The sequence below is a fragment of the Taudactylus pleione genome, unplaced genomic scaffold (assembly GCF_031769625.1).
Source record: "Taudactylus pleione unplaced genomic scaffold, aTauple2 ptg000205l, whole genome shotgun sequence".
Lineage (NCBI taxonomy): Eukaryota > Metazoa > Chordata > Amphibia > Anura > Myobatrachidae > Taudactylus > Taudactylus pleione.
Genome location: NW_028284607.1, coordinates 5,785,996 through 5,800,707, shown reverse-complemented (window position 1 = coordinate 5,800,707; position 14,712 = coordinate 5,785,996). Strand labels below are relative to the sequence as shown.

The 14,712-nt window shown below is 44.2% G+C and overlaps 1 protein-coding gene across 1 annotated transcript in view; it reads left to right on the top strand.

Moving 5' to 3' along the window:
* The window catches only part of BCR (BCR activator of RhoGEF and GTPase), a 42,280-nt gene that overhangs the window by 5,541 nt on the left and 22,027 nt on the right, over window positions 1–14,712 (top strand). The window lies entirely within an intron of this gene.

Here is a 14,712-nt window from a genome sequence, read left to right as displayed (position 1 = left end):
GTCTTAATGAGTCAACTTGCCACAAAAACATAATTTTTTGGACAAAGGTACAGCAATATCAGGTCAATGGTATACGTAGGCAGATTTAAGGCTGTGCCAACTTATGAATTTTCCATAGCAAACATCCCTAGTCAATGGTATACGTAGGCAGATTTAAGGCTGTGCCAACTTATGAATTTTCCATAGCAAACATCCCTAAAAATCACAGCTGAAGTTCGCCGCACTTACATTCCTATGGATATCCACTGACTGGAATTGATGGCTATGCCACCAGTGATTTTTCCTCCAGCAATCCGCTGGCAGTTGATGTGACAGCTGTGCAGCCCAGCAGATAAAACAGTCCTGAAAAATGTAGCTTTCTTAAAATTAATGGTATATGTCAATTACCAGGCACACACAGCATAGTCACTGCTTCTAAAGCAGCTATTTGTAGCTGCTGCTTTTTTTCTGCATGTGAAAGCTCAGAACCTATGGGGAAACAATCTCAGTCTTCAGATTTAGCAATGCTTCCAGTTATAGGGTCGTAAACCACCTACTACCATCCTGTTTTTGTGTTTTTTTAGATTTCACATTCATATACAAATCATGGCCCTCATTCAGAGCCACTCGCTAGCGGCAGTACGCTCGTTCCGAGCGATGTTCGCACATCTGCGCATGCGTACGGTTTTTAGTACGCATGCGCGAACCAGTCAGTGCGGCCGAAAATCGTTGGTACGCAATATAGCGAGGGCCTGCTATTTTGAGTGACAGAATGAGGCGTATGTGGGTGGTAACAGGGGAAGGTGCTTGAAAACGGGGAGTGGAGATCCGAACGCAGGCGTGCTTAAAGGTCAAAACGGGCGTTTTAAGGGAGTGCATAATTAATACAGCAGCGTCATTGACCACGTCACTTGGTTTTTTTTAACTCAGAACTGCTCGCAAAATAGCGGTTGAAAACACCAACCACAAGAAAAGCGAGCAGTTCATACGCTGTACGATGTACTCGATTAATCTAATAAATAGCGGACATGACGTATGGTGCGTGCTGCCAGGGGGCGTTTTTATCAAATAAACGAGCGTATGTTTTGCTCGCTCGTTCAGACTTAGAGGTGGGAACAGACTGCAATTTGCGAACGGATCATTTGAATAGCCACCCCTTGTTTTTGAACGAACGACCACAAATAGCGAACGGCTCTGAATCAGGCCCCATGTGTTCTATGTGCCAGATACTATTGGTTTCAATTGTGCTGCATTGTCAGTAGCAATGGACTATATTGCTGTCTGCATCAACAGCAACCATTGGTGTAACGTTGTCTAGAAACATTTAATGGATGTCTATGGGACTATGGGCCTGATTCTGACCTGGTCGCAAGCGCTGTGCGCTCGCAACCGGGTCGATGGTGGGCCAGTGTACATGCGCACGACGGAGCCAGCTCGGTCGTGCGCATATGCGAGACTCGGATAACGACGGGCAATCCGTCGCTCCGGGTCTCTTACCAAAGGGGGCGTGCTGTCGATGTTGAGTGGCAGCACGTCCCCTTTGGTGGGCGGGCCGGGGGAGTGGCTGCCCAAACTGAGGCGTTCCCATGTGAACGCCTCCGTTTGGTGGCGACCCCACTGACATCACGAGTGATGTCAGTGGGAGAGATTTCGGCTCTGTTAGAGCCGAAATCTCTCTGGGGCTTGCGGCAACAAGACCCTACCACAAGGGTCTCGCCGCAAGCCCGATGGTCGCGATGGTCTTGAGCATCGCGAACATCTTCCTGGCCGCTCGCTATAGCTGTGGGTGGTCACTCACAGCTATGTGAGTGGCCAGGAGGCCGTTCTAAAAAAAAAATAGCCCGGCCCTGATTCAGAGCGAGCGCTCTGTCAGAGCGTCCGGCTCTGAATCGGGTCCTATCTATGCAATGATTTTTACAGACTTAATTGTTTTGAAAAATCACCTGTATCGCTGACCTGTCCACTAGCAGACTGTGAAACGACTGCACAATTATGACATTGTAATCGTGCAGTCGTTTCACAGTCTGTGCTGTGCTTACACTGAACGATCAGTCGTTCAGTGTAGGCACATCAATCATCCCTGAACATGGTTGTTATCAGCAGTTTGACCAGCATGTTCGGGCAATGATTGATATCGGAAACGACCAGCGGGAGCACGTATCGCTGGTCGTTTCCGACGTTAATTTGCACGATTTGTGCCAGATTACTGAGCGATTGCACGATTACGATGTTCTAATTGTGCAATCGCTCTGTAATGTTGCGTAGTGGATACGCAGCATTAGTCCGTAACTATGTCACATGTTCTTATACAGTGTTAGAGTATCTACTGAACTGGACTTGGTGGGGCAACATAAGGATAGAGCTGAGACATTAGGTCTATGGGGGTCATTCAGAGTTCGTTTGCAAGCGATGAGCGCTCGCAACCGACTCGATGTTGCCCCACTAGACATGAGCACGACGGAGCTGGCTCCATCGTGCGCATGCGCGAGACCCGGCTAGCGACGGACGCTCCAGATGGTCTCGAAGCAGATGGGGCGAGCTGTCGATGGTGAGTGACAGCTCGCCCCGTTTGGGAGGCGGGCAAGAGGCGTGCCTGCCCAAACAGAGGCGTTCCCGCCGGAACGCTTGCCGTTTGGGGGCAGCCCCACTGACATCATAGCTGATGTCAGTGGGAAGCTTCCTGCTTGATCAGAGCAGGAAGCTCCCTGGGGCTTACGAGTGCCCAAACCCAACCTTAGGGTCTGGTCGTAAGCCCCGATGGTCGCGATGGTCTTGACCATCGCGACCATCACCCATGTCGGTTGCTAGAGCTGTGGGTGTTAACCCACAGCTTAGCGATCGACAAGGAGGCGGTCGTTCAGGATGCAAGCGGCTGGCCCTGATTCAGTGCGACCGCTTGCAACTAGCGACCGCCTCTGAATGAGGTCCTATATGCCTTTCACCGAGATCCTTCCTTGTCTAACATTTTACGACTTTAATAAAACCTCTTTCTTAGAAAATGCAGCAATGAATGACAATAGCCAAACAGAGGCAGATATAATTATAGCATCTCTCGTTGATGGAGGGTAATATAGATAAGCATCAGATATGCTGTGACTAGCTATGCCCGCCACTGTTTCGTCTAATTAATTCTGATTAAAATTTCTGCCACTAAATGGCCAGGGTAATTCACTGTTCAGTTATGTGGGTTAAAGTTTCCATTAGGTGCAAGTTTGTTTAATGAAACTAACACTCTAATGCGCGCTCTCGAGAAATGCAACATCTAATTAGAAATGCCAGTTCTTGGTATTCGCGGCAAGGGTGTGTGAATTTTGTACAAAAAATGTGAACTGGGAGAAGAACATGAAAAAGTGGGGAAACCATCCTGGACCCCCAAATATTGGTAAGTGCGATAGCAGGACCATATAGAAGGCTGTAAGTGGCCATAAGGGAAGTATTGGAGGTTCTTAAAAGGTGTCTAATAACTGGTTTTTGTTTGCACTCTTTATAAATGGTTGAATAATGATAGGAAAGAAGTGTTTTTCACCAAATTAAAGTCTTTCCAGTATTTTAAGGTATAGGAAAATGCTTGTACAGTGATTATGTATCGTTTTTTATCAAGTTTGTAAAAATTAAGAATAAACAATTTTACCTCTCATCTACAAGTTCAAAACCTGTCCCCACATCATTTACACCTCCACATACCTGTCCCCACATCATTTACACCTCCACATGCCTGCCCCACATCATTTACACCTCCACATACCTGTCCCCACATCATTTACACCTCCACATATCTGTCCCACATCATTTACACCTCCACATACTTGTCCCACATCATTTACACCTCCACATACCTGTCCCCACATCATTTACACCTCCACATATCTGTCCCACATCATTTACACCTCCACATACCTGTTCCACATCATTTACACCTCCACATCCCTGTCCCCACTTCATTTACACCTCCACATACCTGTCCCCACATCATTTACACCTCCACATACCTGTCCCCACATCATTTACACCTCCACATACCTGTCCCACATCATTTACATCTCCACATACCTGTTCCACATCATTTACACCTCCATATCCCTGTCCCCACATCATTTACACCTCCACATACCTGTGCCCACATCATTTACACCTAGCATACCTGTCCCCACATCATTTACACCTCCACATACCTGTCCCCACATCATTTACACCTCCACATAAATATCATTTAACTCACTATTGAGCTTTTTAGAGAAGTTCACTAGAACACTGACATGTCTTTGGGCCTGATTCAGACCCACTCGCGAGCGGCTGTCCGCTCGCAAGTGGGTCGATGTTATGGACTGAGCATGCGCACGACGGAGGGAGCTCCGTCGTGCGCATGCGCCAGACGCGACGAGCGAAGGAAAGTCCTTCGCTCGTTGTGTCTGATCAAAGGGGGCGTGCTGTCGATTTTGATGGACAGCACGCCCCCTTTGGTAGGCGTGCCTCCCTGACGGGGGCGTTCCCACGGGAACGCCTCCCGTCAGAAGCCGGCCCACTGACATCACTAGTGATGTCAGTGGGAGTGATTTTGGCTCTGATAGAGCCAAAATCACTCCGGAGCTTGCGGTTGAAAACCTCAACCGCAGGCTCCGGCTCGCAATTTCGATGGTCGCGATGGTCTCGACCATCGCGGCCATCAAAATGCACGCTCGTATAGCCTGTGGGTGGTGACCCACAGCTATACGAGCGTCCAGAAGGACGCTCCATTTTCATGGAGGCCGGCCCTCATTCAGAGCGTGCGCTCTGCTCAGAGCGTACGGCTCTGAATGAGGGCCTTTATTGGCTAAATTATGCTAGCTAAGCCCCTCAAAGTGTATGATTATTCATTGGAAGAGGTGTACCAGAGGTCCTGCATTGTGTCTTGACATTTTTACCTCAAAATAAAGATTTTCCCTACCTTTACACCTGCTCAGGGGCTGCACACACAAAAAAAGAGAATTTCTTCTCTGTTTAACTGTTATAAATTGCATAGAAGATGCACATTTAAATAACAAATGTACGCACATAGCCTTACACTCAATTCCTCTACTGCTCTTAGGGCCTGATTCAGAGCCGGACGGTATTTGCGCTCGCTCGTTCAGAAAAAGGGGCCGGCTATTTAAATTGAGCGCTCGCTCTTTGCGGTCTGTTGACGCCTCTATGTCTGAGCGAGCGAACGAAACATGCGCTCGCTATTTTGTAAAGACGCCCCCTGGCCGCTCGCATCCTACGTCATCTCCGCTATTTATTAGATTAATCGAGCACATCGAAAGGCGTCTGAACTGCTCGCAGTGCTTGTGGTAGGATTTTCATGTTCATGCGAACAGTTCAGTCTAAGAAACAACCAAGTGACGTGGCCGATGACGCTGCTTTGTTAATTATGCACACCCTTAAAACGCCCGTTTTGACCGTTTGGCACGCCTGCGTTCGGATCTCCATTCTATGTTTTCAGGCACCTTCCCCTGTTACCACCCACAAACGCCTCATCCTATCACTCAAATTAGCAGGCACTCGCTATTTGGCGAGCGCTCGATTTCTGATCGCACTGACTGGTTGGCGCATGCGCATTACGACCCATACGCATGCGCAGATGTGCGATCATCGCTCGGAGCGAACGAGCGGCTGCTTACGAGCGGCTCTGAATCAGGCCCTTAATTTCTCTTGTGCTTTGACTTTGACTATCATGTTATGTGACATCTTTTTAACAGTCTTCTATGCAACTTTAAAATCATGTTTGATGTTGTACAGCCGACACGGTGAAAATGCTCACAATTGTGTTATTAACATGTCGGCATGCCGGGTTCGACCTCACAGTGTCACCATTCTGATTGTCAACATTTTAACTGTCTAATTCAAACCCTTTATATATCTCTGACTGTATCCTGACTATGTGATTGGCTGCTATAACTTAATGTGTAATCTTCCTCCTGAACCTGACCCACTGCCTGATATATTCATTACCTAGGACTTGCTTTTGATACCTTATTAATTTTCCTCCTTTTGAAAATTCAGTGCTTTTTGGTGTACCTGCATAGTCTTATTAAGGGGTGTCCCTATTGTGGTTGCCAATGCCCCTCCCCTGTGAAGTGCAGGTTAGCAAGATTTACTTGTTTAACGTACTTCAACCCATTATTTTTCTGTGGATTTATGCTTTAAGTCTGTGAAATACCACAGTGCGCTGTGGGCTTGACCATAAGTGCTGTTGTGACCAGCACCAAGCAGGAAATAAATATGGAAAGTTCATATTACTTGAATACTCATCCTCTTCTTCATGCCACATTCAACTGGTCATATAAGCTCAACCTTTCCTGGAGTTTTCATTTACCCAGCCTGTTACATATACTGTATTTTAAATATGATTTCCTGTGGATACTTAGAAATTATATGAGAGGCGATGTAAATATTTTATGTACAGTTACATATTCTGGTATTCCTGTAATTGCCTGATTAGTGTTATGGTGCATTCACACGGTACGATCAGTCAGCGATAACAATATCGCTGACTGGTCTCCCTGCATTTTTCCAGTGTGCTGGATGATCGATATTGATCATCCAGCACACCACCAACGATGGGCCCCTGTGTAACCTGGACGATATCGCCCAGGTTGGCCTGCATGCACGGCCGATGGACAATATCGTTTTTGTCCATATGTGCCCGCGCATCGCTGGTCATTTTGGGGGTTGGAAGGCACTACCAAATGAATGATCTGAAAGATAACAATTATTATTATTATCCTTTATTTATATGGCGCCACAAGGGTTCTGCAGAGCCTTACAATGTACATAAACAAATGAGCACACAAGAAAACAGTTATTAACAGTAGAAACAATGCAGGACAGATACATGATTAATAGATTGCTGCATAACACTTAGATAATCATGGTGTCGGCAACCAAGGGTGGGGTACTGTTGTATATTAAAGTATAATCAAGTGAAGGAGAAGCACATGAGGGAAGAGGGCCCTGCTCGTGAGAGCTTACATTCTAAGGGATATGAACGATATCGTTATCGTTCATATCGTTAATTTTTATCGTACCATGTGTACGCACCATTAGATATGTCAAGAATCGAACCCATTACTAGCCTCTGAAGACAGAAAATTTTAAGCTCTGTGTGATCTTGTCCCTGTGTTATTATGTACACAGAGGGGATGAAACTGTTTTGTGGCCTGAACCTATATTTAACATATAAAGGAAATAAATGTTCCATTTTTCACTCGAGTTAAATTAGGGTTAAAAGGATATAATCACTTGTTAGCCTAAGCACAGTGGCTGATAAGTGTGCTTCTGTCTGCTGTTGTATACATTGCCAGGGCGTTTATGTTAATGTGTTAGGGTGCTGAGCACACAAATGTAGCAGCTCGTTTTATGAGGCCATAAATACTCATTATCTTGTATTACTCCTGTGATTTGGATTGAAGATGCCACTTGTGCCCCATGTAAATCATATACTCTCATTCCCTGCCTCTTTTCCTGCTTCTCTTTTTTTTTTTTTTGCATTTGTATGGTCAGCAACAAACACGTTGAGGAGATGTTGGAGGGGGAAAGAAGATGGGCAGATGTTAATCAGGCACATCTTGTGCAGACCATCTGTCTCTACAGAACGGCCCGTACTCTTAGCAAGGAACAATAGCCTTGTAGTCTTGGGCACCTGCTAATCCCAAAGCAATCTGCGCCCATCAGGACTATCCCTGTGTGCTCTTTTATTTCCCATATGCAAGCCTGTCATGTACATTTTTCTCTTGAAATACTCACATTGCACCACTTCCCAAATCATGATGCTTTTAGCTGTGCCTTGGGTACCATTAATTGGGGCATCTGTAAAAGTCTAATGCTTTTAATAGAAATAGGCAGGAAAGGCAGTGAAGGTAGGGGGGGATAGTAGGAGGGTGTGTGACCTAAAAGGGGGAAGAGAAAAGAAGGGAGGTCACGTGACATTGAGAAAACAGAGCACAGATAGACTGAGGTCATGTGATATTCCAGTGCAGGATATTTACAGCCTAATCCCATTGTGTCCACTCAACCTTATCAGGCTTTGAGCACCTCTAGCTCTGCTAATGGCCAAGCTAGTTAAAGCTTCTTTGTGTTTATGTAGCTTTTACCCACATCACTCTAACCCTCCCACTCCTGTTTTTATTTCTTTTTTGAAGAACCATCAAAATATTCCCCCTGCCCCCATTTTAAATATGATTTCCTGTGGATTCTTAGAAATTATATGAGAGGCGATGTAAATATTTTATGTGCAGTTCACTTAACTGCTGATGACCTTATTAGAGCGTCTGTCTCGGGTGAAGTGAGTGGTCTGCACTGATGTTGCTTTGGATGTGAATAGTTTTATGACCCTAGGATTCTGTAGGTTACAAATGAATATTTCTAAATTGAAATCCAACAAGCGCATTTCAGTAAGGTGTAGGAAATAACACTGTAGAATACTGCACTGCATTTTGGTTCCTGTGGGTCTCAAACAACGTGGTGTGAATTGTGTGTATATATATATATATATATATCTATCTATCTATATATATCCATATATATATATATATATATATATATATATATCCATATATATCCATATATATATATATCCATATATATCCATATCCATATATATCCATATCCAAAAATGGTTTCAGTTTTTCTTTTCTTTTTTTTTTTTTTTTTTATCAATAGTGTTTAATGAAAATCTAAAATTTTAATCAGGGGGAATATAAAAAAGAAAAAGGGAAGGGGGGATACACAGGAAAACCAGTTATACAGAACGTTTAAACATCAAAGCATTTGTATAAAAGAATAATAAACCATAACAGAATAAAATACAGCAGGAAACAAATAATAATAATAAAAAAACAAAAAACAAACAGGAGAATTGCTTACATTTAAATTAAACTGAAGCTGAAGTGAATCCGACAAATGAGGTTTATGTAACAGAGGCACCCTCAGCATCAGTGACATACTTGTGCTATGCAAACCACTTCATAATCGGAGAGGAAGCTGAGGAGGAATAGTAGGGTATGAAGGCAGGTTCCATGGCAAAGTAATACCCCTTTTACACCGGAGCTAAAACCTGGGTTTTTGAAGGGTTAACCCGGGCAGCTCCCTGGTGTAAAAGGGGAGAGAGTTGGATCGCCGGGTCGAGTGACCCGGCAATCCAACCCAGGCAACTAGCAGGGTTTAACACGGGCGCAGCCTGTGAAACCCTGCTGTGAGAACAACGCACTCCGGGTCACAATGACCTGGAGTGCGCTGCTAGCCGGCCGATTGGTCCGGCTTCAGTGGCGCTTGGAGATGACGTCATCTCCAAGCGACCACTTTCACTCCGCAAAAGCCGGGTCTATGCAGACCCGACTGCGGTGTGAGCGGCACTGACTCGGGAATATCCAGAGTCAGCGCCGGTAAAATTCCAGGTCTGATCCGGATAGGAACTTTGTTCCAACTCCGGGTCAGACCCGGAATTTAGGTGGAAAAGGGGTATAATAGACCTCATGAAAAACTTTATGAAGAGAGGGACGGAGGGGATTTTTCCAGCACTGAGCTATGGCCGCAATGAAAACATGACGGAACGCGTATTCACAGGATTTGCGTATATGTTGCTTAACATGCACAAAAGTGTTTATCTGACTGTAGATACACTGTTCTGGATGAGTGGATCTGCTCCAGTTGTTAATGAGGTAACAGGTGTACTGTATCCAAAACAGAGGGCTATTACACCACATGTGTGTTACACCTGTTATTGCTGCCTGTAGGCTGCATTCCACTTAGTTACTGACACAATGTGATCCCTAGGGTGCACCCAGAAAGATGCAACATGATAAAATCATTTTCCAGCTGCTCTGGAAAATGAGCTGTGGAGGGTAATAAGTCCTAGGTGACCTTTGCAATGTGTACGCACAAAGCCAGGGTTTTGTCATGTAGATAGACATGAGCGACACCAATGTGAAATATTCACATGTTTATGTTGGTTTTTGTGGCTTTGGATGCTGTACATGGGTGTTGCCAGACATAGCTGCAATATTAGTCAGGATCAGTTCCTGTATTTTCTCACAGCAGTCGTTGGCACTCGGTGCCAGGTAGTCATTGCAGAAGGGGACACTGTTCTATTTCTCCCCATGTTTCAGAAACCTGACATTGCTTTCAGTGTTGGTTACAGATTGTCCTTAATCACTGTCAGAGAGTTATAGCATTCAGTAGGTGACACTATAAAGCAATAACCTAGAACATGTGATAATTAAAGTATAAAAAATATGTTCGCTCCTTATTAGGATGTGTAGAGTTGTAGTTGCTATTGCCATTAATGGAACTTAGGGCCTGATTCAGAGCCGGACGCTATTTGTGCTCGCTCGTTCAGAAAATAGGGGTGGCTATTCAAATGAACCGTTCGCTCTTTGCGGTCTGTTCACGCCTCTAGGTCTGAACGAGCGTACAAAATATGCGGTCGTTTTTTGAAAAACTACGCCCCCTGGCCGCTCGCATCCTACTTCATGTCCGCTATTTATTAGATTAATCGAGTACATCGACCAGGGTATGAACTGCTCGCTATTCTTGGGGTTGGTTTTTGCTACCACAATCTTGCGAGCAGTTCTGATTATAAAATAACCCAGTGACATGGTCAATGACGCTGCTGTATTCATTATGCACACCCATAAAACGCCCGCTTTGACCTTTAAGCACGCCTGCGTTCTGATCTCCACTCCCCATTTTCAAGCACCTTCCCCTGTTACCACCCACATACGCCTCCTCCTGTCACTCAAAATAGCAGGCATTCGCTATTTAGCGAACAAACGATTTTCGGCCGCACTGACTGGTTGGCGCATGCGTATTACGATCCCTACACATGTGCAGTTGTGCAAACATCGCTCGGAACGAATGAGCGGCCGCTTACGAGCGGCTCTGAATCAGGCCCCTAGTGTACCCATCACTCTGACTTTATGAGGTGAGTGGCTGTGCTGATCACTGGTCCTACGTGTAGCTATCAGCTGAATGCCTCTCTGGGATGTGGTGTGGGCCAGTGGCTACTCTCATCCCTGGCTAGTTGCTGTGTTCAGTACAGAGTCACAGCTTTAGCTATGCCCTATTAATGACAGAGTGCACATACTAAAAAGTTCTCGGTTGATAACAAAGGACAAGCCAAGTCCACAGTCCAAATTATTAGCAAATAAGGATGTAAATGTCTTCCCTGGACAGCTGTAGAGATGCAGACTCTTTACTAGTCATTTGTGCTCACTGCTTGTTGGTGAATGGCTGCACTCACTCGAGGGACGCAGTGTTGGCAAATGTCTGTGATTAGCGCAGAAAAATGGGTTTGTTCCACCACTGGTGCTGAATGTTGGCTCTTCACTTTGTTTCCATGAGATGCTCTGTTTCCTGTTCTACTCACAATGTTTCCTGCCTGCCACCCTGGGAGCTATGATCTCACACACACATACACGGCTTGTGTTCACTTGCCCTGTTGAATAGTGCTGTATTATGATGTCTAAGTAGAGGTATGTAGCACATATATGTCACTGTGTGCCCTTTCCCACTTATGCAAACTATTGTCCTATCTTCCTGTAATCGTCACTAGGTCTTTCCACTCCCTACCTTGTGTTTTTCTCTCACTGAGATTAAATCTGTGTGAAACTGTGATATTTTCTTAACTCACCAATCAAACTGGAAAAACAGCTTTATCCAATTCCTGTGTGTTCAGTGAGAGAGGAAGAGAGCGAGAGAAGGGAAAAATATCTAGAGAAATGGGTAGCTGGAACACAGTTATATAAACATTACAGAGAGCGCAGTGGAATGCACACAGATGCTTTACTTACGTATGATTAAATATGCTTTAGTGTTTTTCTCATAATCTGTAACATTTTTTACTGCTTGGTTTTCTGCATTAGTTGTTGTGAATAATCTGGTAGAAAAGTACTGTCACAGTTTTCCAGCTCTCATCCTAACCCACCTCATGCTCTTTCCTCCCTATCTTCCCCTTCTGTGTCACGCCTGTCTGTCTGCCCCTCCCCTTAGAATGTAAGCTCTCACGAGCAGGGACCTCTTCCCTCATGTGCTTCTCTTTACATTTTCTTCTACTCCTTACTCCCCACAAGGGCACCTAACACATGACTGATAACTCCCTGCTGCCTAGTGTGAGTGTTTTAATCGCTATTGCAGCAATGTGTATAACCCATGTCCTTGTCCTGCACTGTAATGTACTGTAAGGTACTCGTTTCTTGTTCACTTATTAGTTTATGTACTCTGTAAGGTGCTGCGGAACACTTGTGGTGCTATATAATAAAGGATAATAATAATTATAATAATGTATGTAGTGCCCAATTAAATAAGATTACAGGAGAGCAGGATGACCACAGCCAGCAAGCTATTTGGAAAGTCAGTATATTGAATATAGCCTCACTCATGTGGATATTTTTCCTGCACCTGATGTGTGTTCTGCTGAGCAGTATTAACCACTTTGAAGGTTTATCAAACCGTGTTATAAATGTTCAACAGTACATACAAGTGTTCAAAAAATAAACACTGGATAAACCATGGTCACGAGACAATAGAACATGTGCTGCATTCATGGTCCCTCAGGCATTCGCGTTGCTTGTGTGTACTGTTGGTGCGTTCCTCAATTAGTTAGAGGGGATTATATGAAGGAACGATTTTTAATTCACCAACATGGTTAAATCAGCTCAGACAGTGAGAGTACCATAGGCAAATAGTAAAAACAGTGTTTGTGCACAAGCCATATGTTGACAAGCGGTGGGCAGTTATTTATGATGTAATGAATTTTAAGTAAGTAAATATATATCCCATGCAAATGGATAATGGCAAGTAGATACATTATAGAAAAATGTAACCTGCATTCCGACTCGCAGTGGGGCTGATGATCAATTGGACTCATGTCAGTTTGTGTAGCTTAAACTACACAAATTATCTCAGCAAACAAGCATCTGACACTCGTGACTGGAGGGGAGGGACGGGGGAAGAGGTGTGTGAACAGATACAGAGAGACACATATGCGCCTATACATTTGTGGGAACACATGAAAATACACGCTAATTATGATGGTGATCACCACCACTAGCTAATCACATTGGATTGGCTGATTGCAGAATGAGCTGTACCTGTTTATTGTATTCATACCTAAAGGCCCCCATACATCAGAGATGGATTGCGGAAATCGTGCAATTTGCAATCGATTGTGTATAAAAATCTGCAATGTATGGGCTTCACAGATCGCAGATTGCAACCAAAAAGTGATTGGAATTGTTTAATCAGATTGTCCAACATGTTGGATTTCACAGATCAATTGGGGCTGTAGATTGCTAGTGTATGGACATGATCAGCAGATTTGCAGACCGTTACCAGTAAAATGATGGGCCTTTCAGGATTGCCAGATCTGCAAATCACTGAAAAAGATCTGTAGTGTATGGGCGCAGATTGCTCGATAGGGAAATCCTAAGATCGGGCAATAAATCTTCAAATTGTTCAATTGTGGTTTTCAGATTGCTGATGTATGGGGGCCTTGAGGATGAATGCATATTTTGCAATCAAAAGAAATGCATTTATTATGTATGGCTTAAATAAACCGATTGTATATGCTATGGGTGCAGACCTGCACTCATCTTTTGACTATCGCAACTTTGCTATGTGCGCAACTGTAGTTTTTTTAGTGAACAAATATTACACCTGCGATGGATACAGTTGTATTCAGTCTCTGCATCAGCCCCAGAATCTGAGTGGAGATTGCACTTTCTTACCTCCTTGAGGCTGAAAGCGTCAAGACAGAGCCGTAACTAGACTTTTTGGTGCCCTGTGCCAGAGAGAGCATTGCCCCCTCCATTTTTTTTAAATAGGGACATAATATAGTGCACCTTGTAAAGGGCCATGGCCTCATGGGAAAGAGATAGGGGAGACCAGGAGATGCTGGGAATAAAAGAAGAGGAAGCTACAAGTGAGAATGATAATAAACAGAATAAAGGACAGGCCCAAACAGCACCCCCTGCCCTGCGGCGTCCTGTGCCATGGCACAGGTCACACCACCCTAGTTACGGCCCTGAGCCAGGAGTAGGTTTCTTCCTTTATTTTCCTACTTTTACTTCCATTTTCAAGTAGCTTTCAGACAACTTTAATGTATTAGTTTGTACATGCTCTTCAGCAAATGGTCCTAAATTCTATTGCTTTATCTTTTTGGCTATATTTTTTGTTATTGTGTTTAATTTTTCAAAATGGCTTTTCTTTATTATTTAGGCAGAATTATTTACTTTAACTTTGAATTTGTAAAAAACACTTTGGGTATAATTGGATACAAACACAGGTAATATTCCCTAGAAAATAAACAGTTGTCCTTGATAATATACTAACAATTTCAATAAATGCAAAGGGAAGCAAGAAACAAATCTGAAGTAATGCACAAGTCACAGGAGCTCTGAAGAGGTTGGGTGTGGGATCCCGATGGTCAGGTTGCTGACGGTCAAAATACCCACAGCGGCATCCCAATTGTCTGAATCCTGACATATTTTTGTAAGTATTATAACCTTTACCCTAACCCTCCTCTCCAGCATCTTAACCCTAATCCTAACCCTAAATCTCCCCCTGACCCTAATACTTGCCTCCGCAATCTGTCGGGATTATGACAGTCAGGATGCCGCTGTTGGCATTGTGACCGCCGACATCCTGACTGTCGGGATGCTGACTACATCCCTTCTAAAGATGAAAACTTCTATTAAAAACAACCTGTCCAATTTTTTCCGA